The 8,835-nt window shown below is 43.3% G+C and overlaps 2 long non-coding RNA genes across 2 annotated transcripts in view; both read left to right on the forward strand.

Annotated features, from left to right (window-relative positions):
- LOC135212314 (uncharacterized) overlaps positions 1-276 on the forward strand; it is a 31,911-nt gene extending 31,635 nt beyond the window's left edge. Inside the window, exon 6 of the long non-coding RNA XR_010313859.1 lies at positions 140-276. This is a non-coding gene — a long non-coding RNA (uncharacterized LOC135212314). The remainder of the gene's footprint in view (positions 1-139) is intronic.
- A 35-nt stretch (positions 277-311) lies between these two features.
- LOC135212315 (uncharacterized) lies at positions 312-3,501 on the forward strand. Its single transcript, XR_010313860.1, has 3 exons — positions 312-350; positions 2,522-2,686; positions 3,285-3,501. It is a non-coding gene; the product is annotated as an uncharacterized LOC135212315 (long non-coding RNA).
- The last annotated feature ends 5,334 nt before the right edge of the window (positions 3,502-8,835 follow it).

Consider the following 8,835-nt stretch of genomic DNA (forward strand, 5'->3'; position numbering starts at 1 on the left):
TTTTTTAGCATATATCTATATATAAATTATATATTATATATATATATATATATATATATATAAATATATATATATATATATATATATATATATATATATATATATATATATTTCCATTTATTTCCATTTCCTTTTCAAGCCAATGCGACCGCTTTCGACAAGGACCTCATGGTGGATTCAGGAACTCGAGATGGACGGACTTCCTGGGTTTTAGCCGCGATCCGGACGCCACCGAATGGTTCAAGAATGACGGCAATCTTGCGCGATGCTCAAGAAAGGCGAAGCTTCAAACTAGAAATCTAAGACTGCACCCACTGCGAAGGAAGTCCTGTGCATTACTCTTCCAGGAGGTGATCATTTCCGCATTCAGTGGGGTGTCATATTATTTCCCTTCGTATTCCGATCGTTCTTCTCTCGATTTCGACATCATTCAGCTAATACAGTGGTTACCAAACTTTTTTATTTTTATTATTTTTTGGCCATGTCTCACCTAATCAATTCTAAAATCCTGATGCCCCCTGCGGTGACATATAATTCTTATAGATTCACGTGGCGGAAACCTAAAAGGCCATTAATTTGGTTTAAACATTCTCGAATTGTCCCCTTTAAAAATCAATTTACCCGCCGGGTCCCAAGTTTGGGAACAACTGAGCTCTATAGTCAACGCAAGGTTTAACAGCTGACTGCATAATAAACCATTAGAAGGGACTGCTTCCCCACCTTCTTCACCACGACCCCTCCCCCTTCCCCCCCAACCCCTTTCTTCAGCTTAGAATGGCTTCCTGATCCTTCTTAACAGCTGAAAGGTTCGCTTTTGACGTTCTTCAATAAAACTGCGTCCAGTCCTCAAATATCCATAGTTCAATGTCATAACACTTTCCCGTGAAATGAATAACGATTCCATGGCCTTAGAGGACGTGTTTTGAACCTTCGAGAAAACTGACAGTCTACTCAAAATTAGAAACAAGGACTGTCATGGGGCGAATTCCCGAAGCTTCAATCTTATTATTACACTAAACTCTCTCCCAGACAAGGGCCAAAATATTGCACCCTTCTGTTGCACTCGCGTTTCTATTAGACAAGAGTTCAATCTTGAGCACGTTAATGCCATGATATTACTGACAATTTCGGGGGAAAAAATTCAAGACCTGGATGGCGCATTGCAAAGGCTAAATTTATCTGTAAAATGCAATTCTTGATGTTTTATAGCAATTGCAATCCACCATTATTATTCTACATGCACACATTCATATGAACAAAGTCTCACCAAAATGGAATGTATATGTATAAAGCGAAACCAAAAGTAGGGGTTATTTCTACGTTTCAGTTCTTATCAAACGTTTGTCCTACCATATAAACCTCATTGAGTACTGGAGTTAAAATCAAAACATCTCGTTCTATAGCCAAAATTGTCAAGTTTACCTGGAATCGTAATGACAGGAACAAGCCAAAAGGCCATGAATACACACACACACACACACCTACATAAATATGTGTGTGTGTGTACACTCAATCAGGTGACGAGTCTATTGGCTGTGGCCTGCTACCACAGTAGTAATAAATGGTTCAACCTCCAGACAGTGATACTGTATGAAGTGCCAAATACGATGCACCTCAAGTTGGAGTAGCGCCAGCCCTATGAGAGCTGATAGTCAGCTCAGTGGCGTGGTTAAACTATTTTAATAATAATAATAATAATAATAATAATAATAATAATAATAATAATAATAATAATAATAATAATAATAATAATACAGTAGCGCCAACTGAAAGGTAATAGACTCCTTGGTGGGAGGACATTTTTCTCCTAAATGACAGAGGCCAATTGCATTCACGATCTTCAAAGAAAAGAACAGCACCTTTGCCACAATGTTTTCATTATGAATGGATGGGATGCACAAGTTGCAATATTTTTAAATGAATGTTGAATGTAGTGAGACAAAAAGAGAAAAGGCAGCAAGTGCATAAATGGGAAGGACAATGAATGACTGCGCTTGGGGGAGTGATATGTCAAGCTAGGGAAACGTCCAAGAGTGTTCATTCGAGGACTGTTGTTGATTTTCAAGTTATATGGTCCAGAAATGGCGCAGTATGCGATGGAAACGGACTGATTGTATCAGGGAGAGTCTCCATCTATGCCCAGTTTGGTATCTGTTACAAAAAGAGACAAAGCTGTTGGTTGGTATGGAATTCCTGCAGTAACTGAGAATGGACGAGACTTGTAGAATTATATTTGAAAGGGGCTTTATTGTTTATATACATAATTTTCAAAGAATACTCAAAGGAACACTTGGGAGAGAGGAAACATCGAGGAAGACCTTGCTAGGTAAAGAACTGACACAAAACAGATAGAAGAAGAGGGGTGGCTATTACCTCATATGGCATATTAGAAACATCTGCACCAGGTTAATATAGTAGTAGTAATAATAATAATAATAATAATAATAATAATAATAATAATAATAATAAACGGTGATTTTCACGACTGAATCGCTTACATTTGATCCTGCCCACTTGACAGATTGCCTGCCTTACTACCGAGTCGTGGACTCGGTCGAAGTGGCTCAGTGCGCGTTTAGCACCTGGGAAGCAGCAGACAACCTTTGCTGGAAGAATGGAGGCCGGATCTACACAGCTGCCACAAGTAACGAAATGATATCAGTGGCGAACTACTGGAGAAACATTAGTAAGGACATTACTCACTACGCAATTCATGAACGGTTTGAAATGACTAGGGAAATCACGAGGGCACGCCCCAAGGACAAGCTATGAAGCAACTGTTTTGGGATCACAATATAGCAAGGGCCAACTCTTATAATAGTCATGTTGTTCTCAGGGGTCCACAATCATAAAAATGTTAAAAGTTCGTGCCTAATTTTTATAGACTTTACAAAAGCTTTCGAACCCTTCACTGATTCATCTTCAGTCCTCAAAATTTGCAGCCCAAACAACTCATCCTTGACTAGAGAGCAAAGAAAGCGCATTTTCTTATTTAAATTTCCCGATCTGTCAAGGACATTGCATGGTGCTCTACAGCGGTATGGTGGGTATTTGCTCTACAGCAGCATAATGGGTATTTGCTCTATAGCGGCATAATGGGCATTTTACTATGATGTAAGCTTTCCATAATGTACAGTAAACACTGGGTAAATGCAATACTTGATTTAATCTAAGCCGCCAATAAATAACTACCCACTGCCTAGAAGTGACATCTGCAAGATTATAACTCGCTTAAGACCACTGTAAATCGTAGGCCCCTTTTGAATCTGATTTCCTTTTCTCAGGCTCGTCCTTCAAAGGTTACCAGGAGCCCATGTGGGTGGGGGTGTCGCAAGGGAACGTGGAATTTGACCGGGCGTGTGACGGACAACGCCGAATGGGCCAGCGGATCGCTCACCTCGACTGATCAGGGCATTGATAAGTGTGCATCCATTGAAAACGGCAACAACTACCTTCTCAAATCCTACGACTGCGCTTCATCAAAACGCGTTCTATGCAAGAAGCAGGGCAAGTAATAAAAAAAAAAAAAATGTGCCGAAGTTTCTTCGGCGCAATCGAGTGTTCTGGCCTGACAGTGGAGCATTTGCTTGCAAGTAGACTATGAATTTCGTCATCGTACGTACCGTAGACATGACTTGAAAGATAAAAAAAAAAAAAACTTTGCAATGTATACAAAGGTAGACAATTTTGGGAATTAGGTATAATAAAAATGTTCAGATAAAGGTAAACAAATTTTGGAATAAATAATGAAATTTTGGGATTTAGGTACACAATTTTTGGACATAGGTATTAAATTTTTGGAATTCGGTAAAACATTTTTGGACTAGTTAAAAAATTTTTGGAATTAGGCATAAAATTTTTAGTTTTATTTAGGTATTAACATTTTTGGGATCAGGAATAAAATTTTAGCATTTAGGTGATACAGCACAAGGTTTAATATGGTGAATTTCATGAGATTCAACTCAATATGGAATCTGGGATGACCCAGATGCCATAAATAACAGATAAAACGCTACCAACAATTATGTAAAACAAGACTCAAATAAGGGGATGTCAAGTACTCACCACACAGACTTATGAGTAATTTTAGGGTAAAATAGATTTCATTTCTACCATTTTTGCTGTGAATGTATGTTTGTTCGTTTGTATGGTGTTTTTACGTTGCATGGAACCAGTGGTTATTCAGCAACGGGACCAACGGTCTTTAACTGACTTCCGAACCACGTCGAGAGTGAACTTCTATCACCACAATACACATCTCTCACTCTCAATGGAATGGCCGAGAATCGAACCGCGACCACCGTTTGCTGTGAATGAGCTTCTTCAACATATACCAAATTTGTAACTAATTTGTATTTTTCATAAACTAACAAACCTGAGGTCTTAACATTAGGATTTACTAGCGCCAAGCTGGAAACCGGTAGAATTAAAAATTACACTTGTGAGATCCAGGGACTAATGGCATCTATACCAGGTCACGGGGCATGTATACCCAGAATGCCCACGGCTACCTGTGACCCATCAGTATATTTCTAACCCAGTTTAGACTGCTAGAGGGGTGGTTCGAGGTGGGCCTTTAAACTGTTAAGACCTCAGGTTTGTTAGTTATGAAAAATACAAATTAGTTTACAAATTTGGTATTTGTTCATACACGAAACAAACCTTCGGTCTTAACATTAGGATAGACTTACTATTGGAGGGAGGTAAGTCTCTACAACTGACTGGAAGTTTGCCACCTTATCCATTTCCGAATATATAGGGAAATTCTAGAGAATGGACAATGAACCTAGACCAAAGATATAAGCGGATCTATTGGTTTCCTCCCACTGGGTGTAGATACCATTCTACTGTTTACTCTTGTCCCTTGCGGACTGGATCCACCTTCACCCCTCTTTCCTTATTATTATCCAGAGGGGTGTGTTGCTACTGAAAAAGTATCATCAGCTAAGATAGCTTCACAGTATGGCTGAGCCATCACCTGCATCTAGTCCGTTCCAGCACATAGACGGTACTCTCCTTCATATTGCCCGTAGTTAAAGGAGTAGGAAGAAAGTAGTAAAGAAAAAAGACCAGTCATCCCATTCATTCTACTTTCATACCTTCATCTTAGACTAGAGCACGCACCCTGACCCCCAGGGGCACTGGATGAACTATATCACTTGTTGGGCCGCCACCACTGGACCCAAGGAAAAGGTGTCCAAGGATCTATGGGCAACATCTTTCAAATAAAATGAGGTGAAAGTTGTTTGGCGCTTCCACACGCCAGCTTTCAGAATTTTATCCACAGACATGTTCTTCTTAAATGCCAGGGAAGCACTCACACCCCTGATGTCATGAGCTCTAGCTCCCACCTGGCTATCTGACCCTCTGTCTTCTGCAGTATAAGCATTTCTGATTGTCTCCCTTAGCCAAAATGACAATTGTATTCTTGGACACTTCCTTCTTGTTCGTCCTGTACTTACGAACAACCTCTGGCACCCCGGCCTGAGGTGCCTTGTTCTCTTTAAGTACTCCCTTAGTGCCCCTGACGGGGCACAGGAGCATTTCAGCTTTGTCGTTGTCTACAAAGTCTGCCAAGGAAGGTATGGTAAAGGAGTCGAATCTGCCGTCTACTATTGTTGGATTTTGGGTCTTTGCCACGAATTCTGGGACAAACTCACACACCATTGATCTCCAACCTCTCGAGTGCTTTATGAGATATGAGAGGCCATGTAACTCCCCCACCCTTTTGGTTGAGCCAGGGCATAAGAAGACTGTCTTCAGGGTCAGGCTCCTATCCGTGGACTGCCTTAGTGGTTCGTAAGGGGGTGTTTTGTCAGACTACTCAGTACCTTGGTCAGATCCCAATCTGGGGCTTTTAGCTCCTTTGGTGGGCATGACTGTTCAAAGCTCCTCATCAGCATGGCCAACTCCCATGAAGACGATATGTCCACTCCTTTCATTCGTAAGGACTGAGGCTAGAGCAGCCCTGTACCCCTTCACTGCAGATACAGACATATGTTTTTTCTGTTCTGAGATATATCAGAAAGTCTGCTAACTGCTGAATAGTGGTACGAGTGGAGACACGTTCCCCCCTACGACACCAATCACAGTATGCTGACCACTTCCCTTGGTATACTGTCGCAGATGATTTTCTGATATTACCTGCCATCTGAGTTGCGCTGTTTCTGCGAAAACCCCCTCGCTCTCGGAGGAGATACTTGACAGTCTCACCCGTGAAGCGATAGGGACTTAAACCGACTGGTGGTACCTCTCCACGTGAGGCTGACACAGAAGGTTGCTCCATGGAGGTAACTCTCTTGGCACATCTACTAGGAGTTCCAGTAGGTCTGGAAACCACTCTGCTTTCGGCCATAACGGGGCTACCAGGGTCATCTTGAGGTTCTGAGACCGCATTACCCTGTTCAGAACCTGACGGATTAGACAAAATGGAGAAATGCGTACACGTCCGATTGTCCCAGGGGTGTTGTAGCGCATCTTCTGCTGCTGGCCTCTGCGTCCGGGACTACTGAACATACACTTCCAACTTTTTGTTGTACCTGGTTGCGAATAGGTCTAATCGGTCCTTCCCACAACATGAGCATCCTGTCCACTACCTGTTGGTGTAGGGACCACTCCGTTCCCAGAATCTGAATCCTGCGGCTCAACTTGTCGCCACTATGTTCTTTTTCCCGGAATATACCTGGCCTTGATGTCTACCAGGTACCAGGTTCTCTATAGCCCACTGGTGAAGTTGAACTGTCATCACATGTAACTGCCGAGAAACTAGGCCTCCTTGCTTGTTTATATAAGCTACTACTGTGGTGTTTGTCTGACATCAATACCACCGAGTGTCCCTTTACTCTCTCCCTGAATTCTTGTAGAGCCAGGAAGCTGCTTTCAACTCCAGCACGTTATATGGAGTTCTCTGTCCTTGCAACTCCATTTTGCTGACACATCAACTCCTCCATATGGGCTCCCCAGCCTTCTAGTGACGCATCCGGGAACAGCAAGAGGTCTGGGGAGGATTGTTGAATTGGGGGACACCCACTGTCAGATTGTCGTCGTCCACCCACCACAGCAAGTTTCCTCACTTCTGCCGACAAGGGAATTTGCTCGTACGGGTGATCTACTGTTGGTGACCAAAACTCCTTCATCCTCCATTGTAGGGACCGAAGGTGTAGCCTTCCTTGTGGTACTAGCTTCTCCAGGGAGGTTAGGATTCCCAGCACCACCTGCCACTGTCTTGCTGGCTGTGTCTGCTTTCCCAGAAAGGCATTCACCACTTGTTTGCATTTCTGTACTCTTTGGTCTGTCGGGAATACTTTGGCTTGTGTTGTGTCTATCACCATTCCCAGATATTCCAAAACGTTGACTTGGATCCAGCTGCGACTTCTCTGATTAAACCACAATACCTAGGCTGTGAACAAAGCTGCAGGAGGGCCGCCCTGTCCCTGAGTAATTTCTCCCTGGACTTTGCTATCACCAGCCAATCGTCCAGATATCTTATCAGCCTGATCCCCTGAGCGTGCGCCCACGCCGACACGAGGGTGAACACTCTTGTAAAAACTTGAGGAGACGTTGTCAATCCGAAGCACAGGACCTTGAACTCGAAAGCTTTCCTGCAAGACTGAAGCGGAGAAATTTCCTTGAAGACTGATGGACTGGTATCTGAAAAGTATGCGTCCTTTAGATCGACTGTCAGCATAAAGTCTCCGATTCTGACTGCTTGTAGAACCGTTTTCGGAGTTTCCATCTTGAAAACTGGTTTTCCTTATAAACAGATTCAGCGTTGACAGGTCTATTACTGTCCTCCACTCCCCGTTGGCTTTGGTACCAGGAAAATCCTGCTGTAGAAGCCTTTTGTCGGACTGCATACTTGTTGCACAGCTCCTTTTTCCATCATCTTCTTCACTTCGTCCTGCAGAATAGTGGCCTTCTGAGATTTGTGGGATAAGTGACGTGGGGTAATGGTTGATCTGTCAGGGGCGGGGTTACTCGAACGGAATCAAATACCCGATCCTGAGAACATCCACCACCCACTGCTCTGCCCCTATTTATTCCTGCCACACCTTCCAGTGATTTGCCAGGCACCCCCCACTGGTGTGGCCGAGTGATGGGAGGCGCCCATCCTATCTTCTTGAGCCTCTCCCCCTTCCCCTATTGCCCCTTCCTCTGTTGTTTCTATGTGAAAGGGCCGATGCGTTATCCTCTTTGGGGAAGTAGGGTCTTGTGACTCTATTAGGGATGCTATGTCTCACTGGTTTCTTTCGAGACATCTGCTGTTGTCTTCCTCCAAAGGAATAGTTTGACTGTTAGAGGTTTTCCTAACTGCCTGTTGCACCAACCTATCGTTAGTGTCATCCTTCTTCTATCTATCGCTTCTTCCAGTATGACCTCTGGCAACAGTAGTTGCGATTCCAAGATATCCCCATTCCTCATGCTAACAGGGAATCCAAATCCACATTGCGGCTTAGTCTAGCCAATGCTGCATCTCTCCTCATTAGCAGGATATTTGCCCAAACATTGGCACTTACGTTTGTCAGGTACGCAATCGCCTTGGACCCTGACTGTAGTAATCTAATGAAGCAATGGGTTCATCCACTACTTTCCTTGTTGCTTCCGAGGATGCATTTTCGCCACTGCTGTTGACCAAAGGTGCTAACCAGGACGCAGCCTGAAGACAGAAGAAGCTGTTGCTTCTAACGTGGCAGCCTCTTGGTACGTCATCGAAGGGCACTCCATTTTAACCTGATCCAAGGTTAATCCAGGCCTTAACCTTACAACATTAGGGTGGGTTCATTTGTCTAGACAGCAAAGGGACCTTCGGTGTCGTATAAGATTTCCTTTGCTTTA

The sequence above is a fragment of the Macrobrachium nipponense genome, chromosome 40 (genome assembly GCF_015104395.2).
Source record: "Macrobrachium nipponense isolate FS-2020 chromosome 40, ASM1510439v2, whole genome shotgun sequence".
NCBI classification, from domain to species: domain Eukaryota; kingdom Metazoa; phylum Arthropoda; class Malacostraca; order Decapoda; family Palaemonidae; genus Macrobrachium; species Macrobrachium nipponense.